Here is a 27,091-nt window from a genome sequence, read left to right on the forward strand (position 1 = left end):
CCTCCCCTACCACTAGAGAAGAGAGAGGAGAACCGGAGTGGTATGGTGACTCGCTCACAAAGCGCTCGATTACCACCCCCGTTAACAGTAGAGGTAGAGCATTGTTACTCAGAACAGCGTGAGACCCCTCAGGAAGAAGTGGCCGAACCCTGCGATGTATTCCTCAGGGAACAGGAACACAAATCAAAGAAACCAGAAATTAGCTGGATGCGACCCCTACGGGAGGTTCCCATAGGAGAAGGTCTTGGGTTCGTAAATGTGCCCCTGACCAGCACTGAAGTACGTAATTTTAAGAAAGAATTAATCTCCCTGATAGAAGATCCCCAGGGATGTGCCGAACAGTTAGACCAATTTTTGGGACCAAATTTGTATACTTGGGAGGAATTAACAGCCATTTTTAAAACCTTGTTTACCTTAGATGAGCGGGGAATGATCCGACAGGCAGGCATTAAAGCATGGGATAAGGAACACCAAGGGGGACACGAGGCGATCCCTGGAGAAGCCAAATTCCCTCTCACAAAACCTAATTGGGACAAAAATACCAGTGCTGGCCACACACTGATGGAGGAATATAGGATAAATTTGATCAGAGGAATCAAGGATTCTGTCCCCAAAGGACAGAACTTTAAAAAAGCCTTTGAGGTTCCCCAAGGTCCTGAGGAGACCCCCTCTGCATTTCTCAATAGATTGCGCACGGCAATTCAACAATACGGGGGTCTCGACATAGAATCCCCAGCAGGGGAGCAATTGGTTCTAACGGGTTTCGTTACCAACTCAGCCCCAGACATCCGAAGAAAGTTACAAAAGACAGAAAATTGGCATGAGCAAGGAATTACCCAGTTACTACAGATTGCTCAGAGAGCATTTGTACAGAGGGCAGAGGATAAACAAAAAGGGAAAGCTAAAATTCTATTACAGACAGTTAAAGGAATAGTAGCTGACCACCACCAAAAAGAGGGGAGCCAAGGGTGGGGAGGTGGAGACCCCAGCAGATGGAGGAATAGAGGAGGATTCCGGGGACGACGTATGCCCCCTAGAAATTTTGGGAAAGATTGGGAAACGGGACCCCTCATTTGTTTTCATTGTAAAAAGGAAGGGCACTTTAAAAAGGAATGCCCACTGCGAGCAATGGACACACGTTCCTATGCCTTGATGGAAGCTGATCACGAATAGGGGGGTCACGGTTCTCAATTAATACATACCGTGGGGCTGCAAGGAGAACCGTTAGTTAATTTATGCATAGGACCTCACAGGGATAAGATGACATTTCTGGTCGATTCTGGAGCTGCCCGATCTAGCGTTCTATACCAACCGAAGGGGGTGAAAATAGAAGGGACAGTTACAGTTTCTGGGGTAGGAGGTCGAGACTTTCCAGTCCCGGTATTGCGAGAAGTCAGTATTCAAATGGGAGATAAGATCATAATTGAGGATCTTCTATTACTTCCCCAAGCCGGAGTATGCTTGCTCGGGAGGGATCTACAGGACCAATTGGCTATCGGTACTCGACCTCTACAATCAGGCATTGGAGTTCAATTCTATGTTTTAAACGAAGAAGATCGCAAACTAATAAATCCAAGAGTATGGGCAGGGAAGGGAAATAGAGGAATCCTTGATATTCCTCCGCTACAAGTCACGCTAAAAGATCCTCAACGAATTGTTAGACAGAAACAGTACCCAATTCCGATGGCTGGCCGGAAAGGCTTACAGCCCGTAATTGACCAGTTGATTCAAGACGGTATACTCGAACCCTGTATGTCTCCCTTTAATACCCCAATTTTACCTGTTCAAAAGCCAGACGGCACTTACCGCCTAGTACAGGACATGAGGGAGCTTAACAAATTCATTCTTGCCCGTCACCCGGTTGTACCCAACCCGTATACCATCATGAGTAAAATTGACCCCCATAATCAATGGTTTAGTGTCATTGATTTAAAGGATGCATTCTGGACTTGTCCATTGGCCACAGAAAGCAGAGACATGTTCGCCTTTGAATGGGAGAACCCCTTTACTGGCCGTAAAAACCAATACCGGTGGACAGTCCTTCCCCAAGGCTTTACCGAATCGCCCAATTTATTTGGTCAAGTCTTAGAGCGGGTATTAGATGAAGCTCCTAAGATAGAAAATTGCCAACTCATACAGTATGTGGATGACTTGCTAATTACTGCAAGAACACAGGAATTAGCTAAAGATTTTACAGTGGCACTTTTAAACTTTCTGGAGAAGAAAGGTCTGAGAGTCAGTGAGTCTAAATTACAATTTGTGCAAACTGAGGTCAAATACTTAGGTCATCTAGTTAGTCAAGGAACCAGGAAAATTAGCCCAGAAAGAATAACTGGTATTATACAGATCCCCCCTCCCAAAAATACTCAAGAACTCAGGAAATTCCTCGGGTTAGTGGGATTCTGTAGAATATGGATAGAGAATTATTCGATTCTGGTCAAATTTCTTTATGATAAGATTTCCAGTATAAGACCCGAAAACCTTGACTGGACGGATGAAGAGATTGAAAAATTCAACTTTGTTAAACGGTGCCTAACGAGTGCCCCAGTTTTAGCGCTGCCCGACCTAAACAAAACCTTTGATTTGTACACTAATACCAAAGCTGGAACAGCCACCGGCGTGCTCACACAGAGCAAGGCTGGCTATAGACAACCAGTGGCTTTCCTGTCAAAGCTTTTAGACCCCGTTTGTCGCGGCTGGCCAGAATGTATACAAGCCGTCGCAGCCACTGCAATTTTGGTGGAAGAAGGACGAAAGATTACTTTCGGTGCCCCTATGATAGTTCATACCCCTCATACAGTCCACAATATTCTATTGCAGCAGGCTGGAAGGTGGCTCACGGATTCGAGAATCCTAAAATACGAAACGATATTAATGGACAGCAATGATTTGACCTTAATTACAACCAAAACTCTCAACCCAGCAGCCTTCCTCATCTCCCCAGCTAATGACCAGCCTTTGGACAGTGTTAGGAATTAAAGTACCTTTAAAGAAATTGCTCGAGACAAAAATTGAGAACAAAGAACATTTATTACTACAACAATGCAAAGTTGGGTGCTTCCCCTTACCCTGGGAATACACACAGACACTGGGGCTCACCCAACTTTTATACAGTTGATTTCAGTGTAGGAATACCCTCCCCGTTACATTCTTCTGCCTCCTGCTGGAGAGGTTTGGCATTAGGCAATCCTGCCTGCCTACGTGCAATTTCAGAATACTTGGAGGACCAGGGGGGGTATCCTGTCGGTGTCCCTTCATGTTATTGTCCTTATTCACACCTTCCTGATTCTCAGGGCTACAGTCTCTTGATATGCAGAGTTGACTCATTCTATCTAGGGTTGGCTAATATCATATGTATAAATCTGTGTATGGTTAGCTAATTAGAAATGTATGACTTGGTACTTCTGTCCAGGGCTAGGAGACCCTTATCTGATCCAGACTACCTCAACTTCCTACATTCTATTGTACCTTACCATTCCTTATCTTAGTCCTATGGTCTTGTCACAAAGACTAGAAGATTCTTATGTTAATCGTGCTGACTCTGCTTTCCTGCATCCTAAGCCCCAAGCTTATCCTGTTTGAACTGGTTACAGCCATTTTACTGATGAACTTTAGTTTCTTCCATGTTCATAATTTTAGGTCAATTTTCCCATCTCTCACAATCCTCACTTTTCTTTTAGATCAGTAATACTGATCTTTCACCATGATCAGTGTTACTGATCTTTGGTTACTAGTGTCAGTGTGACTGATTCCCCCCCCCCTCCTCCTCACTTTTCTTTTAGATCAGTAATACTGATCTTTCAAGTGTAAGGTGTAGCTTTACCCAGCTGGTCAATAACTGAATTGTAATGTCTGTGTAAAGTCTTTAGGTAGGGGAGCACCATGAAGGTCAGAGTAGCGAGTCCAGCTGCTTATTAGGGTTGCGAGTATCAGGCTCCAGTTCTCAGTAAAGAGTCTAGTCCAGCCCACACGTTGAAACATTGAAGCAGTGTCTTTGAACCACCCGACTTTTGTAAGCGTTGTCCTGACGAAGTCTGTGAGAGACGCTGCCTTCAGCAGCGAACGAGTAGCAGTCTGTGAGAGACGCTGCCTTCAGCAGCGAACGAGTAGCAGTAGTCAGGCGGTTCCGTTGAATTGTGGCTAGTATCTGATGTCCTCTTCAGCCCCGAACCCTAGGGCCACCGATCTCCGAAGGCTGTTTGGAGCCTGATATTAAAGTGTCAAGCAGCTCACGTTGTTGGAAACTGGTGCTCCCCTTCACGGGGTGATGAAAAGTGACCAAGCTGGGGGGGGATTGTTTCTTGTGATTTAACTGTGTGTTGCAGCTTGTCTGCTAACATTAGCATATGTATCATTGAACTTGTGAGTTGCAGCCTGTCTGTGTACATTAGCATATGTGTCAACTCTCTCTCTCTCTGCTACATTGTCAATCCTGACTACCATTCTGTCTGTCTTTGTCCCACCATGTCCTTTGTGCTATCGCCTCAAAACTCTTGTCTCTAATACCTGTGTAGGCTAAGATACAAATTAAATGTACTCCACTAAAGCTGTTCAGTTCCCCTGGTCCGTATTGGAATCCCTTGTATCCCATTATGACTATACATGAAATCTATGCCCTGTCTACATTCTAAAGGAGCCCAATTGTAACCTCTGCTGCCCCTATTCCAGGGGGGACTTAAACATTAACGAACAATATTCCAAAAAATGAGTAAACAACAATAAAAGTAAAACCCATTGAAAACAGCAATAAAATACAACAATAACTGAATAAACAACGATAAATGTAAAACCCATTAAAATACGGCAATAAAAATACAACAATAATTGTATAAACCACAAAACATGTAAAGCTCATTGAAAACAGCAATAAAATACAACAATAACTGAATAAACAACGATAAATGTAAAACCCATTAAAATACGGCAATAAAAATACAACAATAATTGTATAAACCACAAAACATGTAAAGCTCATTGAAAACAGCAATAAAATACAACAATAACTGAATAAATCATTAAAGAAACAAAAAAAAATGTAACATTACGGCACTTTGTCACGGCGCAGTGTAAGTTTCAGGTCTGATGGATGAGGAACTGCACGACAGGTTGAGGTTTGAATCTGTGTGTCGTGATGTTGTGGTTCAGAAGCTGGTTTAATTCTTTGAATGTGGGTCCAGCCTTTCTCTCTTGTTCTTACTGCGGTGTCTGTAATTAAAAGTACACAGAAGGGACCATCCCAGGCAGGTTTTAGTTGATCCTCTTGCCATGCTTTTACATAAACCCAATCGCCAGGTTTTAATAAAATGAATAACAATCTGACTTTCCTTTGTGTTAGTGTAAAAATTGTAAAATGAAACACAAACCATATTTGCATGGGTTTTGAATATGTTAGACCTTATTAAAATGCAGTTGGAGCTGCTTGTCTGTATGGGGCACAACCCTCCAATTTGTTAGAGTACATAACAGACATTGTAGCACAAGAGCCTCTGCAAAAGAACTTGAAACATATTCAACCTTTAGTTCTGCCTTAAGTAAAATGCCTTGTGCCACAGCTCACAGGAGCTGGTCTTATTTAAAACAGTCTGTAAAACAGGCACCAAAAAAAGTTAAAAGATGTTCTTATGAAGATTGCACACACAATAATTTAAGTACAGGCTAGTTTCTATTATATTCCATTTAAAAGTTCTGCTGCATGAATCCTGGAGCTTGTGGAGTCATTATTGAATCAAGAAATATTGGTGCCATGCCAATCTCATTCTAACATGCCAATTTCTCCAGTCCTTAAGTCAAGATGTACTGAATAGCATCTGGTACAAGATCTGTGAGTTCTTAATGATATTATTCTTATGCACCCAATTGTTCTGAACTATGCCACCAATTTAAATCATATTCCACCTATTGCAGTACTCACACAGCACCATAGACCAGTTCGCAGGTTTATTTCTCCATTAAGCTGAATCCAGTTGCGCAGGGTTTACCACCGTGATTATTTACAATGTAACTTCCGCACTACCGGATTTAAATATAAACCTGATGAATGGGGGAAAGTTATCATGAATTAAATAACAGCGGCAATACAGAGAAATTGTGCTGAGGCATTAATTTCACTCCAGAGGAAAATGCACCAGAGAAATGAATGATTAAACTTATAGGAATCCCCATAGGAATCCCCAGAGGTATCTTTATTCTCCAGAGGTGGGTGGTCTTTAAACTCACGGACCTTGACTGCTGAATGTGTAGAAGAAATACCTCTAACTGCAAGACAAGAGCCTGAAGCCTCAATTTCAAGTGCCACAGTGCACTTAAAGGGACATGCACACTCCCCCTTCAACTGGCTGATCCAGCCACTTTACACATCAGATCCTTTCTTTATCTTACATACACTTAAAATAAGACGTGTAGAACTCACCCTATTAGCGCAAACATTTCTCCCTGCAAATGTTATAACATCACTATTCTCAGGTAGTCCCTGTGCAAAATCACATTTAAATACAATTTATTTCATAAATTGGAATTAACTGGTAGTTAAATTCGCTAATTCTACAGTATTGAAAAATGATCCTTTATGACATTTAAATTTTAGCATGAATTTTAATCAATATTGGTCAGTGACTGAAGTGGGAAGTCGTGATTTATGAAATTATCTCTGGTCTCTACTCTCCCACTCCCTGCACTTCTCCCAACATTCAGGAGCTGGCACACAGTCCCTGCCTTTTTTCATGTTACTCATCTACTATTCCTTTAACTGCTTGCATCAAAATGTTAGCCTTTGCTTTCTGCTTATCCTCAGATGTCTGGACAAATGCTTTTTGTGTGATCTGTAGAAGCTGGGTTATTCCCTGCTCATGCCAATTTTCTGTCTTTTGTAATTTTCTCTTAACGTCTGGGGCTGAGTTGGTAACAAAACCTGTTAGTACCAATTGTTCCCCTGCTGGGGATTCTATGTCGATACCCCCATATTGTATATATATTTGGTCCCAAAAATTGGTCTAACTGTTCGGCACATCCCTGGGGATCTTCTATCAGGGAGGTCAGTTCTTTCTTAAAGTTACACACTTCAGTACTGGTCAGGGGCACATTTACGAAACCGAGACCCTCTCCCATGGGAACTTCCCGCAGTGGTCTCATCCAATTGGTTTCTGGCTTATTAGGTCTGGGTTCCTGCTCCCTGGGAAATGAATCAAAGGGTTCTGCCCTTTCTTCCTGAAGAGTCTCACGCTGTTCTGAATTAAAGTTACCTCTCTCTCCTGCCAACAGAGGTGGTAATCGAGTGCTTTGTGAGCAAGTTATCATACCACTCCTGCTCTCTTCTCTCTTCTCTAGTGGTGGGGGAGGTGGGGAAGGTGCAGAAGGGTAGGTCATAGGAGGGGAAGGAAAGATAGGAGCTGGCATAGGAGGAACATAGGGTGGAGGGAGGGAATGTAACACATCCCAACCCTGTGATTCAGGGACAAGAGGTTCCTCCTCTCTCTTATCCCTGGATTCTTTCTCATTCAAAACCAGCTGTTCAATGGATCCCTTGAGCCAGCAGGCTGCATATTCCCTGCTCTCAACATTGTCTTTCTGGTTTTGAGAGAGCCATAGGTTCAAAGCTTTACACATCCATTCATCCTCGGATCCGAATTTTGGCCAGTACACGGAACTCCCTTTAACCGGGTATTTAACCCATTCATTACAACAATACCTGACCATCGTCAGTTTGTCTTTACCGCAGGTCTTTCCTGTGCCCCACTCAGATAACATCAACCCAAGCGGGCTGTACGTAGCTATCTGGTGGTCACGTCCTGTGTCAGGACTCTCATCTTTACTGCCCGCCATTCCCATGCTTAGGAACAAGTAAAATACTCTTACCGAGTTCTAGCAGTACTGCTCTAGCGCGCGTCCTTCCGCCGTTTGTTCTCAATGCCTCTTCTCGGATATCACTCGCTTCTTCCACTGACCAGCCACCCGTCGCCCGTGAGTCCAGCTGAATCAGCCGGGGTGCACCTACTCTCGTCGTCGGGGCACTCTGTCAGTGGAGGGAGTGTGATCCCGGACGAGCCCCCATTTGTTAGGAATTAAAGTACCTTTAAAGAAATTGCTCGAGACAAAAATTGAGAACAAAGAACATTTATTACTACAACAATGCAAAGTTGGGTGCTTCCCCTTACCCTGGGAATACACACAGACACTGGGGCTCACCCAACTTTTATACAGTTGATTTCAGTGTAGGAATACCCTCCCCCTTACATTCTTCTGCCTCCTGCTGGAGAGGTTTGGCATTAGGCAATCCTGCCTGCCTACGTGCAATTTCAGAATACTTGGAGGACCAGGGGGGGTATCCTGTCGGTGTCCCTTCATATTATTGTCCTTATTCACACCTTCCTGATTCTCAGGGCTACAGTCTCTTGATATGCAGAGTTGACTCATTCTATCTAGGGTTGGCTAATTTCATATGTATAAATCTGTGTATGGTTAGCTAATTAGAAATGTATGACTTGGTACTTCTGTCCAGGGCTAGGAGACCCTTATCTGATCCAGACTACCTCAACTTCCTACATTCTATTGTACCTTACCATTCCTTATCTTAGTCCTATGGTCTTGTCACAAAGACTAGAAGATTCTTATGTTAATCGTGCTGACTCTGCTTTCCTGCATCCTAAGCCCCAAGCTTATCCTGTTTGAACTGGTTACAGCCATTTTACTGATGAACTTTAGTTTCTTCCATGTTCATAATTTTAGGTCAATTTTCCCATCTCTCACAACAGTTTAGAACATTCGTGCTCAGAGGTTATCGACTTACAAACAAAAATTAGGGAAGACCTAACCGATGTCCCTTTAACTGAAGGGGAAAAACTGTTTATTGATGGTTCTTCACGTTGTATTGCAGGAACCCGCTATAGCGGGTATAGCGTAGTGGACGGTAAACAGGAACTGGTGATCGAAGCTGGTCGCCTCCCCGGCCATTGGTCAGCACAATCCTGTGAGTTATATGCCATCTGTAGAGCACTCCACGAACTAGAGAACAAGGTAGGAACGATCTACACTGATTCTAAATATGCTTTTGGGGTAGTCCATACCTTCGGTAAGATATGGAAGGAAAGAGGGATGATAACTGGCAAAGGACAAAAGTTAGCTCATGAACAGTTAATCACCCAATCCTTGGAGGCTTTAGCACTCCCGTCCGATATTGCCATTGTACATGTGCGTGGACATCAGACTGGTAACAGTCCTGAAGCTAGAGGAAACAGGCAGGCTGATGCAGCTGCCAAACAGGCGGCATTAGCAGAAAAGATTCATTTATACCAGCTACTACCCACGCCAATAGAGATTAAAAAGAATCCCATCTTTACACGGGAAGAAGAGGTCGCAATGAGAGATCATGGATTTTGCCAGACTGCCGACGGGTTGTGGTGGACAGTAGACGGACGGCAAGTTATTAACAAAGCCATAGCCCGCCAAATCATAGATCAGTTACATCAACAAACACATTGGGGAACCCAGTCCCTTATAGATGCTTTTACACGTTCCCTTCACTGCCTTGGCATATACAATATTACTAAATCTGCTACTCGATCTTGTCCCATTTGTCAAAGGGTTAATAAGAAATCGATGTGCCAAGTAATACCTGGCGGTCGCGACATTGCCGTTCGCCCGTTCCAGCGCATACAAATAGACTTTACTGAACTTCCTAAGATTGGCATTTACAAATTTCTCCTTGTCATGGTCGATCATTTCACAAGATGGGTTGAAGCTTTTCCTACCCCGAATGATTGTGCCAACACTGTCATCCGAATACTTATTGAATGTGTCATTCCACGATACGGTATGATGCAGACCATTGATTCAGATAGAGGTACGCATTTCACCTCTAAGATTCTACAGGGTGTCTGCAAGAGCTTAGGAATAGAATGGCAACTACATACCCCATGGCATCCCCAAAGTTCGGGGCGAGTCGAACGTATGAATCAAACATTGAAACTCCAACTCACTCGACTTCATGAAGAGACTGGTCTGTCCTGGATTAAATCATTACCGTTAGCGCTGATTAGAATTCGGACAGCACCTCATAAAGACCTCGCAGTCTCACCGTATGAGATGATGTTTGGACTCCCATTTATGGGATACCACACTGATTCTCCCATTCCTGAAGCTAATGACCAATACATTTCTAAATTTTTACGAGGACTTTCTACTTCCATCCAAGATTTAAAGCAAAAAGGACTCTTAGCCCAAACACCACCCTTAGACTTTCCTATACATTCTATTAGACCTGGTGATTGGGTTTATGTAAAAGCATGGCAAGAAGATCAACTAAAACCTGCCTGGGATGGTCCCTTCTGTGCACTTTTAATTACAGACACCGCAGTAAGAACAAGAGAGAAAGGCTGGACCCACATTCAAAGGGTTAAACCAGCTTCTGAACCACAACACCACGACACACAGATTCAAACCCCAACCTGGCGTGCAGTTCCTCATCCATCAGACCTGAAACTTACACTGCGCCGTGACAAAGTGCCGTAATGTTACTTGTTTTTTGTTTATTCAGTTATTGTTGTATTTTATTGCTGTTTTCAATGAGCTTTACATTTATTGTGGTTTATTCAGTTCTTGTTGTATTTTAATGCTGTTTTCAATGAGCTTTACATTTATTGTGGTTTATTCAGTTCTTGTTGTATTTTAATGCTGTTTTCAATGAGCTTTACATTTATTGTGGTTTATTCAGTTCTTGTTGTATTTTATTGCTGTTTTTAATGAGCTTTACATTTATTGTTCATTGTTGTTTACTCATTTTTTTGGAATATAGTTCGTTAATATTTTAAGCCCCCCCTGGAATAGGGGCAGCAGAGGTTACAATTCAGCTCCTTTAGAATGTAGACAGGGCATAGATTTAATGTATAGTCATAGTGGGATATAAGGGATCCCAATACGGACCAGGGGAACTAAACAGCTTTAGTGGAGTACATCTAATTTGTATCTTAGCCTACACAGGTATTAGAGACAAGAGTTTTGAGGCGATAGCACAAAGGACATGGTGGGACAAAGACAGACAGAATGGTAGTCAGGATTGTACATGTAGCAGAGAGAGAGAGAGTTGACACATATGCTAATGTACACAGACAGGCTGCAACTCACAAGATCAATGATACATATGCTAATGTTAGCAGACAAGCTGCAACACACAGTTAAATCAAAAGAAACAATCCCCCCCCAGCTTGGTCACTTTTCATCACCCCGTGAAGGGGAGCACCAGTTACCAACAACGTGAGCTGCTTGACACTTTAATATCAGGCTCCAAACAGCCTTCGGAGATCGGTTGCCCTAGGGTTCAGGGCTGAAGAGGACATCAGATACTAGCCACAATTCAACGGAACCGCCTGACTACTGCTACTCGTTCGCTGCTGAAGGCAGCGTCTCTCACAGACTTCGTCGGGACAACGCTTACAAAAGTCGTGTGCTTCAAAGACACTGCTTCAATATTTCAACGTATGGGATGGACTAGACTCTTTACTGAGAACTGGAGCCTGATACTCGAAACCCTAATAAGCAGCTGGACTCGCTACTCTGACCTTCATGGTGCTCCCCTACCTAAAGACTTTACACAGACATTACAATTCGGTTATTGACCAGCTGGGTAAAGCTACACCTTACACTTGAAAGATCAGTGTTACTGATCTAAAAGAAAAGTGAGGAAAGGGGGGGGGGGGATCAGTCACACTGACACTAGTAACCAAAGATCAGTAACACTGATCATGGTGAAAGATCAGTATTACTGATCTAAAAGAAAAGTGAGGATTGTGAGAGATGGGAAAATTGACCTAAAATTATGAACATGGAAGAAACTAAAGTTCATCAGTAAAATGGCTGTAACCAGTTCAAACAGGATAAGCTTGGGGCTTAGGATGCAGGAAAGCAGAGTCAGCACGATTAACATAAGAATCTTCTAGTCTTTGTAACAAGACCATAGGACTAAGATAAGGAATGGTAAGGTACAATAGAATGTAGGAAGTTGAGGTAGTCTGGATCAGATAAGGGTCTCCTAGCCCTGGACAGAAGTACCAAGTCATACATTTCTAATTAGCTAACCATACACAGATTTATACATATGAAATTAGCCAACCCTAGACAGGATGAGTCAACTCTGCATATCAAGAGACTGTAGCCCAGAGAATCAGGAAGGTGTGAATAAGGACAATGACATGATGGGGCACCCACAGGGTACCCCCTGGTCCTCCAAGTGTACTGAAACTGCACGTAGGCAGGAAGGATTACCTATGCCAAACCCATCCAGGGGGGCAGAAGAATGTAAGGGGGAGGGCATTCTGATACTGAAATTGACTGTATAAAAGTTGGGTGAGCCCCAGTATGTGTGTGTATTCCCAGGGTAAGGGGAAGCACCCAACTTTGCATTGTTGTAGTAATAAATGTTCTTTGTTCTCAATTTTTGTCTCGAGCAATTTCTTTAAAGGTACTTTAATTCCTAACACTGTGTAACCTTGTAATTCCACTATATTCGAGATTGAAAATGTGATGTTAGTGAGTTCCTCAGTGTACCCTTTTTAGGTGAGTGAGTCCCACAGTGTATACTTGTTATGTCAGTCAGCTCCACAGTGTAACTGTGTTATGAGAGTTAGTTCCACACTGTAACATTGTCATGTGAGAGAGTTGCACAGTATAATTTTGTTCACTTAGTGAATCCCATATTGTAAACTTCATGTTAGTGACTCCCACAGTGTAAATTTTTTATGTGAGAGAGTTCCACAGTGTAAGCTTGTTATCTGGGTCAGTTTCACAGTGTAACATTGTTATTTGAGGGATTCCCATAGTGTTCTCATGTTCTGTGAGTGAGTCGCACTGTTTGACCTGGTTATGTCAGTGAGTTCGACATTGAAAACGTCACGTGAGTGATTTTCACAGTGTGACCTGGTGATAGGAATGATTTTCACAGTGTGGACTGGTTCTGTGAGTGAGTTCCACATTCAAACCATGTTATGTCAGTGAGTCCCACAGTGAAACCTTGTGAACTAATTGAGTACCAGTGTGAGCTTGTTCTGTTAGTCACTTCAACACTGTGACCTTGGTGTTCTAGTGAGTTCCAAAGGGTAAATTTATTATGTGAGATATTCCCACAGTTTATTTCACCTTCTTATTGAGGAGGTGAATGAGTTCCACAGAATGAACTTTTTATGTCAGTGTATTCGACATTTGAAAATGTCATGTGAGATAGTTCAATGGTGTAAATTTGTTATGTGTGAGAGTTGCACAGTATAATTTGGTTTACTTAGAGAATCCCACATTGTAAATGTTACGTGAGTGAGTCCCACAGTTTGACCTTGTTATGTGAATCAGTTCCACAGTGTGACATTGCTGAGGTCATGAGTTCCACATTGTAAACTTATTATGTGAGAGATTTCCACAGTTTAACTTTCTTATTGAGGGGGATTCCACAATGTGAATGAGTTCCACAGAATGAACATGTGATGTGATTTTTACCTGCCGTCTAACCTTGTTATGTGAGTGAGTCCCACATTCTGACCTTGTTATATCACTGGTGTTCGACATTGAAAATGTTTTGTTAGTGAGTTCCACAGTGTAACCTTGTTACGTGAGTGAGTTCCACTGTATAATCATGTTTTCTTTGTAAATCCCATATTATACATTTTATGTTCCTGAGTCCCACAGTGTAACCGTGTTATGTGAGTGATGGGAGTGAATTCCACACTGTCAACCTCTAGTTAGTGAATCTCAGAGTGTAAAATTGGTATGTTAGTGAGTTTGACAGTGTGACGTTGTTATGTGTGAGATTCCCACCATGTAAACATTTTGTTAGTCAGTTCCACAGTGTGACCTTGTTATTTGAGGTATTCCCATAGTGTTATCATGTTATGTGAGCGAGTTCTACTGTGTAAACATTAAAGTGAGTTAGTCAAACAGGGTGAACTTGTTCTGTGAGTGAGTCCCACAGTTTCACCTTGTTATGTCAGTGAGTTCGAGATTGAAAATGTAAAGTGAGTGGTTTTTACAGTGTGACCTTTTGATATGAACGATTTTCACAATGTGGATGGTTATGTGTGTGAATTCCACATTCCAGCCATGTTATGTTAATGAGTTGCGCTGTGTAACCTTGTTAAGTAAAGTGTACCACAGTGTGAAAAAAACGTTTGACGAAAACAGCCAGGAAATCCAGGAGCTGCTGGCAAAGAAGCGAGCTGCCCACCAGGCTCACCTTACAAAGCCGTCCTGTCCAGAGAAGAAACAAGCCTTCCGTCGCGCATGCAGCCATCTTCAGCGCAAACTCCGGGAGATCCAAAATGAGTGGTGGACTAGCCTCGCCAAACGAACACAGCTCAGCGCGGACATTGGCGACTTCAGGGGTTTCTACGAGGCTCTAAAGGCTGTGTACGGCCCCTCACCCCAAGTCCAAAGCCCGCTGCGCAGCTCAGACGGCAAAGTCCTCCTCAGCGACAAGATCTCCATCCTCAACCGATGGTCAGAACACTTCCAATCTCTTTTCAGTACCAACCGCTCAGTCCAAGATTCCGCCCTGCTCCAGCTCCCTCAACAGCCCCTAAGGCTAGAGCTGGATGAGGTTCCCACCCTGGATGAGACATATAAGGCAATGGAATAACTGAAAAGTGGCAAAGCAGCAGGTATGGATGGAATCCCCCCAGAAGTCTGGAAGGCTGGCGGCAAAACTCTGCATGCCAAACTGCATGAGTTTTTCAAGCTTTGTTGGGACCAAGGTAAACTTCGTGATGCCACCATCATCACCCTGTACAAAAACAAAGGCGAGAAATCAGACTGCTCAAACTACAGGGGAATCACGTTGCTCTCCATTGCAGGCAAAATCTTCGCTAGGATTCTACTAAATAGAATAATACCTAGTGTCGCTGAGAATATTCTCCCAGAATCACAGTGCGGCTTTCGCGCAAACAGAGGAACCACTGACATGGTCTTTGCCCTCAGACAGCTCCAAGAAAAGTGCAGAGAACAAAACAAAGGACTCTACATCACCTTTGTTGACCTCACCAAAGCCTTCGACACCGTGAGCAGGAAAGGGCTTTGGCAAATACTAGAGCGCATCGGATGTCCCCCAAAGTTCCTCAACATGATTATCCAACTGCACGAAAACCAACAAGGTCGGGTCAGATACAGCAATGAGCTCTCTGAACCCTTCTCCATTAACAATGGCGTGAAGCAAGGCTGTGTTCTTGCACCAACCCTCTTTTCAATCTTCTTCAGCATGATGCTGAACCAAGCCATGAAAGACCCCAACAATGAAGACGCTGTTTACATCCGGTACCGCACGGATGGCAGTCTCTTCAATCTGAGGCGCCTGCAAGCTCACACCAAGACACAAGAGAAACTTGTCCGTGAACTACTCTTTGCAGATGATGCCGCTTTAGTTGCCCATTCAGAGCCAGCTCTTCAGCGCTTGACGTCCTGCTTTGCGGAAACTGCCAAAATGTTTGGCCTGGAAGTCAGCCTGAAGAAAACTGAGGTCCTCCATCAGCCAGCTCCCCACCATGACTACCAGCCCCCCCACATCTCCATCGGGCACACAAAACTCAAAACGGTCAACCAGTTTACCTATCTCGGCTGCACCATTTCATCAGATGCAAGGATCGACAATGAGATAGACAACAGACTCGCCAAGGCAAATAGCGCCTTTGGAAGACTACACAAAAGAGTCTGGAAAAACAACCAACTGAAAAACCTCACAAAGATAAGCGTATACAGAGCCGTTGTCATACCCACACTCCTGTTCGGCTCCGAATCATGGGTCCTCTACCGACACCACCTACGGCTCCTAGAACGCTTCCACCAGCGTTGTCTCCGCTCCATCCTCAACATCCATTGGAGCGCTCACACCCCTAACGTCGAGGTACTTGAGATGGCAGAGGTCGACAGCATCGAGTCCACGCTGCTGAAGATCCAGCTGCGCTGGATAGGTCACGTCTCCAGAATGGAGGACCATCGCCTTCCCAAGATCGTATTATATGGCGAGCTCTCCACTGGCCACCGTGACAGAGGTGCACCAAAGAAAAGGTACAAGGACTGCCTAAAGAAATCTCTTGGTGCCTGCCACATTGACCACCGCCAGTGGGCTGATAACGCCTCAAACCGTGCATCTTGGCGCCTCACAGTTTGGCGGGCAGCAGCCTCCTTTGAAGAAGACCGGAGAGCCCACCTCACTGACAAAAGGCAAAGGAGGAAAAACCCAACACCCAACCCCAACCAACCAATTTTCCCTTGCAACCGCTGCAATCGTGTCTGCCTGTCCCGCATCGGACTGGTCAGCCACAAACGAGCCTGCAGCTGACGTGGACTTTTTACCCCCTCCATAAATCTTCGTCCGCGAAGCCAAGCCAAAGACCACAGTGTGAGATTGTTATGTTGGTGACTTTCACAGTGTGACCTTGCTATTTGAGTTAGTTCCACAGTGTGATATTGATGTGCTAGTGAGTTCCACATTGCAAACCTATTATATGAGAGATTCCCACAGTTTAATTTTCTTATTGAGGGGGATTACACAACTTAACTTTGTTATTTGAATGAGTTCCGCAGAAGGAACGTGATGTAATTTTTACCCACCGTCCTACCTTGTTATGTGAGTGAGTCCCACATTCTGACCTTGTTATATCACTGGGTTCGACATTGAAAATGTTTTGTTAGTGAGTTCCACAGTGTAACCTTGTTACGTGAGTGAGTTCCACTGTATAATCATGTTTTCTTTGTAAATCCCATATTGTACATTTTATGTTACTGAGTCCCACAGTGTAAGCTTGTTATGTGAGTAATTTTATCAGTGTGACCTGGAGATGTGATATTGTACTTTGAATTCAGCTTCAGATTTAGTAATAAATTTTGTATAAACTAAAGTGCTCTCAGTGTGTGTGTCTGTTTTCTTTCAGAAGCTCAAACATTGTGACCAATCTAAAACGAACAAAGTGAGAGGTACTACTTTACCCATTGCCGAGAGCACTTCAGGATGCCGGATGTGGAATAGTCCATATGCAAGATGCTGGACGTGGAATGGTCCGCCTGCCATATACCGGATGTGGAATGGACCACCTGCCAGATGCTGGATGTGAAATGGTCAACCTGCCAGATGCTGGATGTGGAATGGTCAACCTGCCAGATGCTGGATGTGGAATGGTCCGCCTGCCAGATGCCAGATGTAGAATGGTCTTATGGCCAGATGCCAGGTTTGGAAAGTTCCGCCTGCCAGATGCCTTAAATGGAATAGTCCTCCTGCCAAATGCTAGATGTGGAATGGTCTTCCTTAAAGATGTCAGATGTCAAACAGTCCAACTGGCAGTTGCCGGATGTGGAATGGTCCACCTGCCAGATGTCGGAAGTGGAATGGTCCACTTGACAGATGCTAGATGTGGAATGATCTTCTGGTCAGATGCCACATGTGGAATGTTCCGCATGCCAGTTGCTGGATGTGGAATGGTCCACCAGACAGATGCCGGAGGTGGAATGGTCCTCCTGCCACATGCCAGATGTTGAATGGTCCGCCTACCAGATGCCAGATGTAGAATGGACCGCCTGAGAGATGCCAGATGTGTAATGGTCTGGTCCGCCTCCCAGTTGCTAGATGTGGAATGATGGACCTGACTGATGAAAGATATGGAATGGTCCGCCTGGCTGATGCTGGAGTGGAATAGACCACGTTGCCAGATGAGGAATAGTTTGCTGGAGTGGAATAGACCACAGTTGCCGGATGAGGAATGGTTTGCTGTCAGATGCCAAATGTGGAATGGTGTTTTTCCTAGATGCAGGATGTGGAGTGGTCGTCTGGCCAGATGCCAGATGTGGCATTGTCCACCCACTTGAGGTCAGATATTGACTAGTCTACCTGACAGATGCCAGATGTGCAATGGTCTACCTGTCAGATGCCGGATTTGGAATGGACCACTTGTCAGATGCCGGATGCAGAATGGTCTGCATGTCAGATGTCAAATGTCATATCAGCTTCCTGCCATTTGCTGGCTATGGAAACGTCCACTTGCCAGTTGCCAGATGTGTAATGGTTCACCGGCCATATGCCAAATGTAGAATTATCTTCTGGACAGATGCTGGATGTGGAATGGAATTCATGCCAGATGCCAGATGTGGAATGGTCTGCGTGGCTGATGCTGGTGTGGAATAGTCCACCTGCCAGATGCTGGAGGTTGAATAGTCATCCTGACAAATTGCAAATGTGGAATGGTCCGCCTAGAAGGTGCCAGATATGGTATTGTCCTCCTGCCATATGTGGAATGGTTCACTTGACAGATGCCAGATGTGAAATGGTCCACCTGCCAGATGCTGGATGGTGAATGGTCGACAGATACCAGATATGGAATGATCCATCTGAAAAATGCCTGATGTCAAATGGTATGCCTGCCAGATGCTGAATGTATAATGGTACTCCTGCCAGATGCTGGATGTGGAATGAGCCACCTGGCTGACGCTGTAGTGGAATAGTCCATCTGCCAGATGCCTGAGGTTGAATGGTCATCCTGCCAGATGCCAGATGTGGAATTGTCTGCCTACCAGATTTCAGATGTGAAATTGTCCACTTGCCAGATATCAGAGGTGGAATTGTCCTCCTGCCAGATGACAGATGTGGAATGTCCTGCCTGGCTGATGTTAATGTGGAATAGTCCACCTGCCAGATGCAGAGGTGGAATGGTCATCCTGACAAATTGCAGACGGAACGGTCCACCTACCAGATGCCAGATATGGTATGGTCCTACTGCCAGATGTGAAATTGTCCAATTAACAGATGCCAGATGTGAAATGGTCCACCTGCCAAACACTGGATGTTGAATGGTCGACAGATGCCAGATATGGAATGGTCTGCCTGAAAAAATGCCTGATGTGAAATTGTCTGCCTGCCAGATGCCGATTGTAGAATGGTACTCCTGTAGAATGCCAGATGTGGAATGGTCCAGCTTTCAATTGCCAGATGTGGATTGGTTTGCTGCCAAATGCCAGATGTGGAATGGTATTCCTGCCAGATGCTGAATGTGGAGCGGTTGGCCTGCCAGATGCCAGATTTGGACTGGTCTGCCAACGAGATGCCGGATTTAGAATTGACTACCTGCCAGATGCCGGATGTGGAATGGTCTGCCTGTCAGATGCTGGATGTGGAATGTTCCTCTGCCAGATTCCGGATGTGGAATGGTACACCTGCCAAATGTTGGAGGTGGAATGGTCCTCATGTGAGAATCCGGATGTGGAATGGACTTCGTGCCAGTTTCTGGATGTGGAATGGACTGCTAGCAACTTACAGAATGTGGAATGGTCCTTTGCCAGATGCCGGATGTGGAATGTTCTGCCTGTCAGATTCATGATGTGGAATGGCCTTCCTGGAAAATGTCCGATATGGAATGGTCCATCTGACATATGCTGGATGAGGAATAGTCTGCCTGCCAGAAGCAAGAAGGAGAATGGTCTTCCTGCCAGTTGCTGGATCTGGAATGGTTCTTCTTCAATATGTCGGATTTCCAATGGTCCACCTGCCAGATGCCGGATGTAGAATGGTCTTCCTGCCAGATGCAGTGACTCCAATTTGACAGTTAGGAGATGGTTTAACAGTGATGTACTGTAAACTGAAGCAGATATTATGATACCAGGTACACAGTGTTGAGAGGGTTTAACAGTGATGTACAATAAACTGTGCCAAATACAGTAACACGGGTCTCATAGTGGGGAGAAAGATTAACGGTGATGTTAGACAGATCCTGTGACAAAGGTTTCACAGTGTTGAGAAGTTTAAATAGTGACGTACGATAAACTTTGGTGGATATGGTGACCGAGTTTAAAGTGGAGAGATGGTTTAATGGTGATATATGGTAGACTCAGGCATATTTTGTGACACTGTGTTCACAGTAGTGAAATGGTTAAAAAGTGATGTACGATAAACTGTGTCAGATACTGTAACACCATGTTCACAGTAAGAAGGTTTAATGGTGATGTACGGCAGACTGAGGCAGAGACCGTTACACTGGGTTCACAGTGGGGAGAAAGTTTACAGTTTTGTACAATAAACTGTGGCAGAAACTCTGACAAGAGGTTTCCAGTTGGCATAAGGTTTAACGGTGCTGTAAGATAAACTGTGACAGATACTGAGACACCAAGTTCACAGACGTGAGAATGTTCAATGGTGGTATATGGTTGACTGAGGCAGGTACTCAGACACTGGGCTCACAGTAGTGAGAAGATTTAACGGTGATGCATGGCAGACATAGGCAAATAATGTTACACCGGGTTCACCGGGCAGAAGGTTTAACGGTGATATACGGAAGAATGAGGAAGATACTGTGAGACAGGGTTCACAGCAGCAGTGAGAAGGTTTAACAGTGATGTCCAATATAATGTAGCAAATACTGTGACACTGGATTCACATTTGAGAGATAAAACAATGGTGATGTATGGCAGACTGAGGCAGATACTGTGACACCAGTTACACAGTGGGGAGAATGTTTAATGAGGATGTATGGTACACTTTGACAGATACTGTTCACACCAGGTACACAGTAGTGAGTAGGTTTAACAGTGATATATGATACATTGAGAAAGACAACAGACTCGCCAAGGCAAATAGCGCCTTTGGAAGACTACAAGTCTGGAAAAACAACCAACTGAAAAACCTCACAAAGATAAGCGTATACAGAGCCGTTGTCATACCCACACTCCTGTTCGGCTCCGAATCATGGGTCCTCTACCGGCACCACCTACGGCTCATAGAACGCTTCCACCAGCGTTGTCTCCGCTCCATCCTCAACATCCATTGGAGCGCTTACACCCCTAACGTCGAAGTACTCGAGATGGCGGAGGTCGACAGCATCGAGTCCACGCTGCTGAAGATCCAGCTGCGCTGGATGGGTCACGTCTCCAGAATGGAGGACCATCGCCTTCCCAAGATCGTGTTATATGGCGAGCTCTCCACTGGCCACCGTGACAGAGGTGCACCAAAGAAAAGGTACAAGGACTGCCTAAAGAAATCTCTTGGTGCCTGCCACATTGACCACCGCCAGTGGGCTGATAACGCCTCAAACCGTGCATCTTGGCGCCTTACAGTTTGGCGGGCAGCAACCTCCTTTGAAGAAGACTGCAGAGCCCACCTCACTGACAAAAGGCAAAGGAGGAAAAACCCAACACCCAACCCCAACCAACCAATTTTCCCTTGCAACCGCTGCAATCGTGTCTGCCTGTCCCGCATCGGACTTGTCAGCCACAAACGAGCCTGCAGCTGACGTGGACTTTTTACCCCCTCCATAAATCTTCGTCCGCGAAGCCAAGCCAAAGATGATACATTATGGTATAATAAACTCTGGCATATACTATGACCCCGGTTTCATAGTGGGGAGAAGGTTCAACATTGATGTACAATAAACTACGTCAGATACTGTGACACCGGGTTCACAGTAATGAGAATGTTTAACAGTGATACACGATAAACAGTTCCAGATATTATGACACCGGGTTCACTGTGGGGAGATGGTTTAATGATGATGTATGGCAGATTGAGACAGATACTATAAACTCCATGAGATACTGTGACACCGGATTCAGTGTGGGGAGTGGTTTAATGGTGATGAACGGAAGACAGAGGCAGATACTGTGAAACCGGATTCACAATGGGGAGAAGGTCAATCACTGCTGGACCATAAACTGTGCAAGATACTTTGACCCTAGGTTCACAGTGCGAGAATGTTTCACAGTAATGAACGATGAACTGTGTCAAATACTGTGACCCCAGGTTCACAGTGGGGAGAAAGTTTAATGGTGATGTACGGTAAATTGAGATGGATACTGTGACACTAGTTGAATAGAGGGAATGAGTTTAAACAGTGATGAACGATAAACTGTGTCAAATATTGTGACACTGGGTTCACATCCGTCATACGGTTGAACAGTAATGTACGATAAACTGTGTTTGATACTGTGACACCAAGTTCACAATGGGGAGAAGGTTTAACGTGATGTACGGTAGACTGAGGTAGATACTATGACACAAGGCTCATTGTATTGTTAATTTCTCTTCATTACAACATCTAATTTATATGCTCCATTTTTCTTGTGGCAACTTCCAAACTTTCCATAAAGTTAAATTCTAATCAGATTTTGTTCATTTAAATAGGTCACCATTAAAAGCCCAAATCATTTGGTCTCTAAAGTACGCCTCACAAAATTAAATTCTTTACTTGGGTTTGGTTGCAACAGCTCTTCAGTTTGCTTCATTATTTTTTCAGTCCCTCGTTTTGTGTTTTCTTTTTTGCCTGTGCAGCTTCACCAAATGGGCATCCAACTCTCTCTTCTCAGCTTGACCCAACGTCTCCTCTGTAAACTTAAGCAAACCAAGGAGACCAAAGTTAAAATTTTCATATTTGCATTTTCAAAAACAAAAATGGTGCTGCGACTTGCAGTTTCACATCTTAATCCCACTTGCTAAACTCGCAAGCAACTGCACCTCATCCTACAGCTGGAAAATTGCAAGAGCACTGCTGGGTTAAAGCAAAGATTCCTCCCAGTCACCTCATTAAAGGCCTCCAAGTTAACAACAGATAGCAACCTGAAAGATAAATACAAAGATCTGTATCAGGAATATTAACGGGCTTTTAAAAAAAAATCATTTCCACTATTGAAAGAAAACTCAGGCTTTTGTTGAACAATTCCTGTTGTATTCCTCAAAATGGTTTGAATCTTGATTTCAAGCAGAGTCATTTGGTGAGATTGTTGGTCCAGAACAAACCCTGCCCACACACTCCCTTAAATACCTCCAAAGTCCTGGCTCAGCTCTGCTCCATGCTAAAGCTATCAGAGCTTTTCTGAAGAGATATCAGAATTCAGATGCAGATACGACGAGTCAGAAACACCCTAATACTTCCCTGAACAACACACCTCTCTCTGAAAACCAGCAAGAACCTTCCTGAACTGTAATGTTTTTTTTACCTTTCGAGCACCAAAGCCTGGTGAATTTTACATATGTTAAATTCTGTGCACAGTATAAGAATGGCCGGCAACCAGTGAACTTTGAGGAATGAGAAGTGAGATTGGACTGTGAACCAAAGAACTTTTCTGAACTTACACACACATTACACACACGTGCACTTAGAATTAGAAGGGGGGTAAGTTAAGTAAAGTAATTTAAAGTAGTAAAACAGTCATAAGTTGAAGTGTAATTCCATATTCATATTTAAAGATAATTAAAATCAATGGCGAATCTGTCTGCCTCACAGCAGGAAAAAGGCAATTTTGTGTGATAAGACACTTTTTAATTATATGACAGTAAATAGAGAGAGAGGTTCAAGTTTCAAACTATTACAAACTCCAGTCACCAGAGCTACCTGGATTATACCTCTTCCCACTTTATTTTTTTGCAAGGACACCACATTGTATATTGATATGTTTTTGAAAGAGATTATTGTAGGAGTCGTGGAGGCCACAAACAAACACAAACACTTCACAAAACAGCTCTTATTTAAAATGCAAGAGCTTTGCTGATAGAGAGTCATTCAGGTGCCAAGAGCCTTTGCAAAGACAAAACAAGGAGACTGCTTTGCTAAAGAATTTCAAAAGCAGGTGTAAATGGATTATTGATTTTAAATCAACTGATGAATGGACTCAGAAGTTTGGGTCCAGTGCAGTAATCTGGCTGGTTGCAGTTTGCTGTTCTACGAAGGTCATGTGCTTTTGCAAGCATAGAGGAGAGACCAAATATGCTTTTTCTAATAGAGAGATGGCAAGCTGAAGACGGTTTGTGAGTTCTCAGTTCAGCCTGTTGAAAAACTTTTAATCCAAACTATAGGAAATGGCTGGCCTGAGTGTTTCACCTGAAATAAGGAAAACAAAAGGAACTCTATGGTGACCTGCAGAAGAGGTGATCATTTGGAAAACCGTGACGGGTTTCATTGACAAGACCCCAAAGTGGCTGATCAGAGGGAATCAGTTTTTGTGTGTCCAATGAGCAAGAAATCCCTCTCTGAAACCAACAAGAGCCTTCCTGGAGGGGTAACCATTCACTTTTAAGCACCAGAGCTTGGTGCAAATTCATAAATGTTGAATTCTTTGCACAGTATAAGAATTGATAGACACCAGTGAACATGGAGTTGTGTCAAAGAACTTTATGCACATTAAATACACCTGCACTGAGAATTAGAACGGGGCAATGTAAGGCTGTTAAGTTAATAGTGATAAGTTAAAGTTTGATCCTGTTTTTTTGTTTAAAGAAAATTAAAAATGACGTTTGTTTAAGTATCTTTTGTCTTGGTGATTTTCTATTGCTGCTAGGTTTTGGGTCCTCTGGGCTTGTAAAAGTCCCAAGGAGGTTTTCTACTCCAGAACACCCAAAATGTCTTATTTCTTCAATAAATGCAGATTCCCCCATAAAGCCTGCACCCATATCTCCAATTTTCTTTCTGCCCTTACCCCACCTCCTCTCCGGCAGAACAAGGACAGAATCCTCAGATTTCTCGCTTACCACCCATCAGCTGCCACATCTGACACATTATCCTTGAACACTTCCAACTTCAGCACCATTCTCTAACCTGCTACATCTAACCCACTCCACTCAGATCCTCTTTTCACAGGGGCACGTCTTTCTGTGACTCCCTCAAGAGCACTTCCCTCTCCCTTGACAGCACTTCCCTCTCCACCCACCACCACCTGACGCACTCCCCTTTGGAATTGCAGAAATTTCCAAAGTTGTCCCTCCATTTCCTGCCACCTCCATCCAAGGCCACAATCAGACCTTCCAGGTGATGCACTGTTTCACATGCACCCCATCAAACCTAATCTACTACATTTGGTCGACTCAGTTGACCTCGATATCACCAAGACCAAATACAGACTGGGTAGCCATTTTGCTAAACATCTGTGCTCTGTGGATCTAACCTTGAGCTTCCTGTGGCCTACCATATCATTTCTCAAACCCTTCAGCAACATGTCTGTTGGCCCCATCCTTTGGCAGGCTGAGGGCACACAAACTTAAAGAAAACATATTATATTCCTCCTGGGCAGCCTTAAACTCTATAGCATGAATACGAATGTTTCTAATTTTAACCAATCACTCACCTCTGTCTGATTTCAGTTTCCATCTCTTGATCTACTGCCCATTTGAATAAAATTACTCCTTTAAGTTAGAAGAGTTGACAGTGGTGTTTTCCCCATGTCGCTTGCCATTGAACAACTGGCAAAATTAAGTTGCGCTTGTTGCAAAATGAATGGTGTTATTGTTCAAAATCTCCCTGAGATTGAAAGTATTCTTGTACTGAATAGACATCTGGGCCAAATGGCTATTTAAGGATATTCTGTACCTGATTGTACACCCTGAAGTACAATGAGTAATTCTCTCCACTAAAGATTGTTACATCTATACAGAACATGTATTAATACACAAAACAATCACACCTCCTTATTGGTCAGGAAGTGCGTAAACCTCACAAGGAGACTGAGGAGGTCAAGGCCAACGGCTCTCATCCTGAGATTTTACAGGAGCGCAGTTGAGTCTCCTGTCTGGCTGCATCATTGGATGGTCTAGTAGCTGTAAAGCATCAGACAGGAATGATGCAAAGAGTTGTGAGGATCACTGGGGTCTCCCTTTCTTCTGTAGATGACATTTACTGGGAGTGTTGTTTAAATAGGGCTCAAGGAATTGTAAAAAGACCATTTCCATCCAGTGCACAGCATCTTTAACCACGTCCATCATCAAAATCAGGACTGCCAGGCTGGGGAATAGCTTCTTCCCACAGGCTGTGAGATGGAAGGAAAGTATCCTGTAAGTGGGATAATCATCCCAAATATTTATATATGTAGCGGCTACTTCGATAGGGCTACTAAAGCAACACACCCACACACACACACCAGGTTAGTCAAAACAAGACTGCTTTATTCAGACTTTACAGGCTTCTTTGATTTAGTGTGTCCTGGGCTCCATGGGACATCATTATGAGTTTGCTTCTGAACCACAGGACCGCAGATTTAAATGAAGCCGTGTGAGTGTCCCGTGCCATCCGGCAGGAGAATCCACAGATCAACGTGCCGTTCCACGCCACGAAGCACCACGCCTGGACAGTCAATTAAATGGATGAGTTCCCAACTGTCTGTCTTATATTTTCACTCGCGTGCCAAAGAACCTTACCCGCTCGGCCCTCTACACAGCTGCTAAACCACCCAGTTCCCCCACAGAACCTTCACAGAAACTAAAACATCAGCTGCATGCACCTGAGGTGGACCCCCTCGCCGTCTGGGCTGGGGGCACTGAAATAGGTGAAGCGGGCTTCACATGGGCAGGCTTGAGTCTACACGAAACAGCTGTGAATGTCCCCTTATGTCCAAAGTATACACAAGCCCATCCTTCTTCACCACATGGAAAGGGCCCTCATACGTTAATTGTAATGGCGCTCCTGGGACCTGTCTGCGCACAAAAACAAAATCAGCGTCCAGGAATGGTGGGGCACATTCTGTTTAGGTGATCCATGCCAGTGGGTAGGAAAAAGTTTGCTGATCATGACTCCATGTCAAAGCTGTGAAGGAAATTCAGGTCAGAGTTGGTTGTGAAATGAATGTCCCATGAAACTGTAAGAACTGTACCATAAACCATCTCTGTGGACAATGCGGACATATCTTCCTTTGAAGAGATGTGCACTCCGAATAGAATCCATGGCAACTCATCGACCTAATTGGGACTGGTGAGTCAGGCCTTAAGTGCGGACTTCAGTTGCCAGTAGAAACGTTCCACAAGTCTGTTGGACTGTGGATGAATTGTGCTCAACGATCTGAAGTAATGTGTGTTGAAAAACCAAATCTAGCCATCCAATCGACAGTGAATGCTCTTGCCCTTGTCTCAGTGTCACTGGATGGCAACGGGACAGCCCCTGACCAGCGTGTGAAACGTTCTATGACTGTTAGAATGTATTTCAAAATTTGAGATAATGGCAATGATCCAAGCAGGTCCACATGCACGTGTTCCAACCGCCTGTGTACCACCGGGAAATGTTGAAGAGGTGCCTTATTGTGCCGCTGAATTTTGGCAATCTGGCAGGAGGTACCTGTGCAGACCCATTATGCAACACCCTTTTTTAGTCCATGCAATACATATTTATTTGACATG

At 44.0% G+C, this 27,091-nt stretch overlaps 1 protein-coding gene and 1 long non-coding RNA gene across 2 annotated transcripts in view; one reads left to right on the forward strand and one right to left on the reverse strand.

Moving 5' to 3' along the window:
• The window catches only part of LOC138750556 (endogenous retrovirus group 3 member 1 Env polyprotein-like), a 474,937-nt gene that overhangs the window by 238,095 nt on the left and 209,751 nt on the right, over positions 1 to 27,091 (forward strand). The window lies entirely within an intron of this gene.
• The window catches only part of LOC138750560 (uncharacterized), a 120,001-nt gene continuing 114,965 nt past the window's right edge, over positions 22,056 to 27,091 (reverse strand). Inside the window, exon 3 of the long non-coding RNA XR_011349385.1 lies at positions 22,056 to 22,327. This is a non-coding gene — a long non-coding RNA (uncharacterized lncRNA). The remainder of the gene's footprint in view (positions 22,328 to 27,091) is intronic.

The sequence above is a fragment of the Narcine bancroftii genome, unplaced genomic scaffold, assembly GCF_036971445.1.
Source record: "Narcine bancroftii isolate sNarBan1 unplaced genomic scaffold, sNarBan1.hap1 Scaffold_166, whole genome shotgun sequence".
NCBI lineage: Eukaryota > Metazoa > Chordata > Chondrichthyes > Torpediniformes > Narcinidae > Narcine > Narcine bancroftii.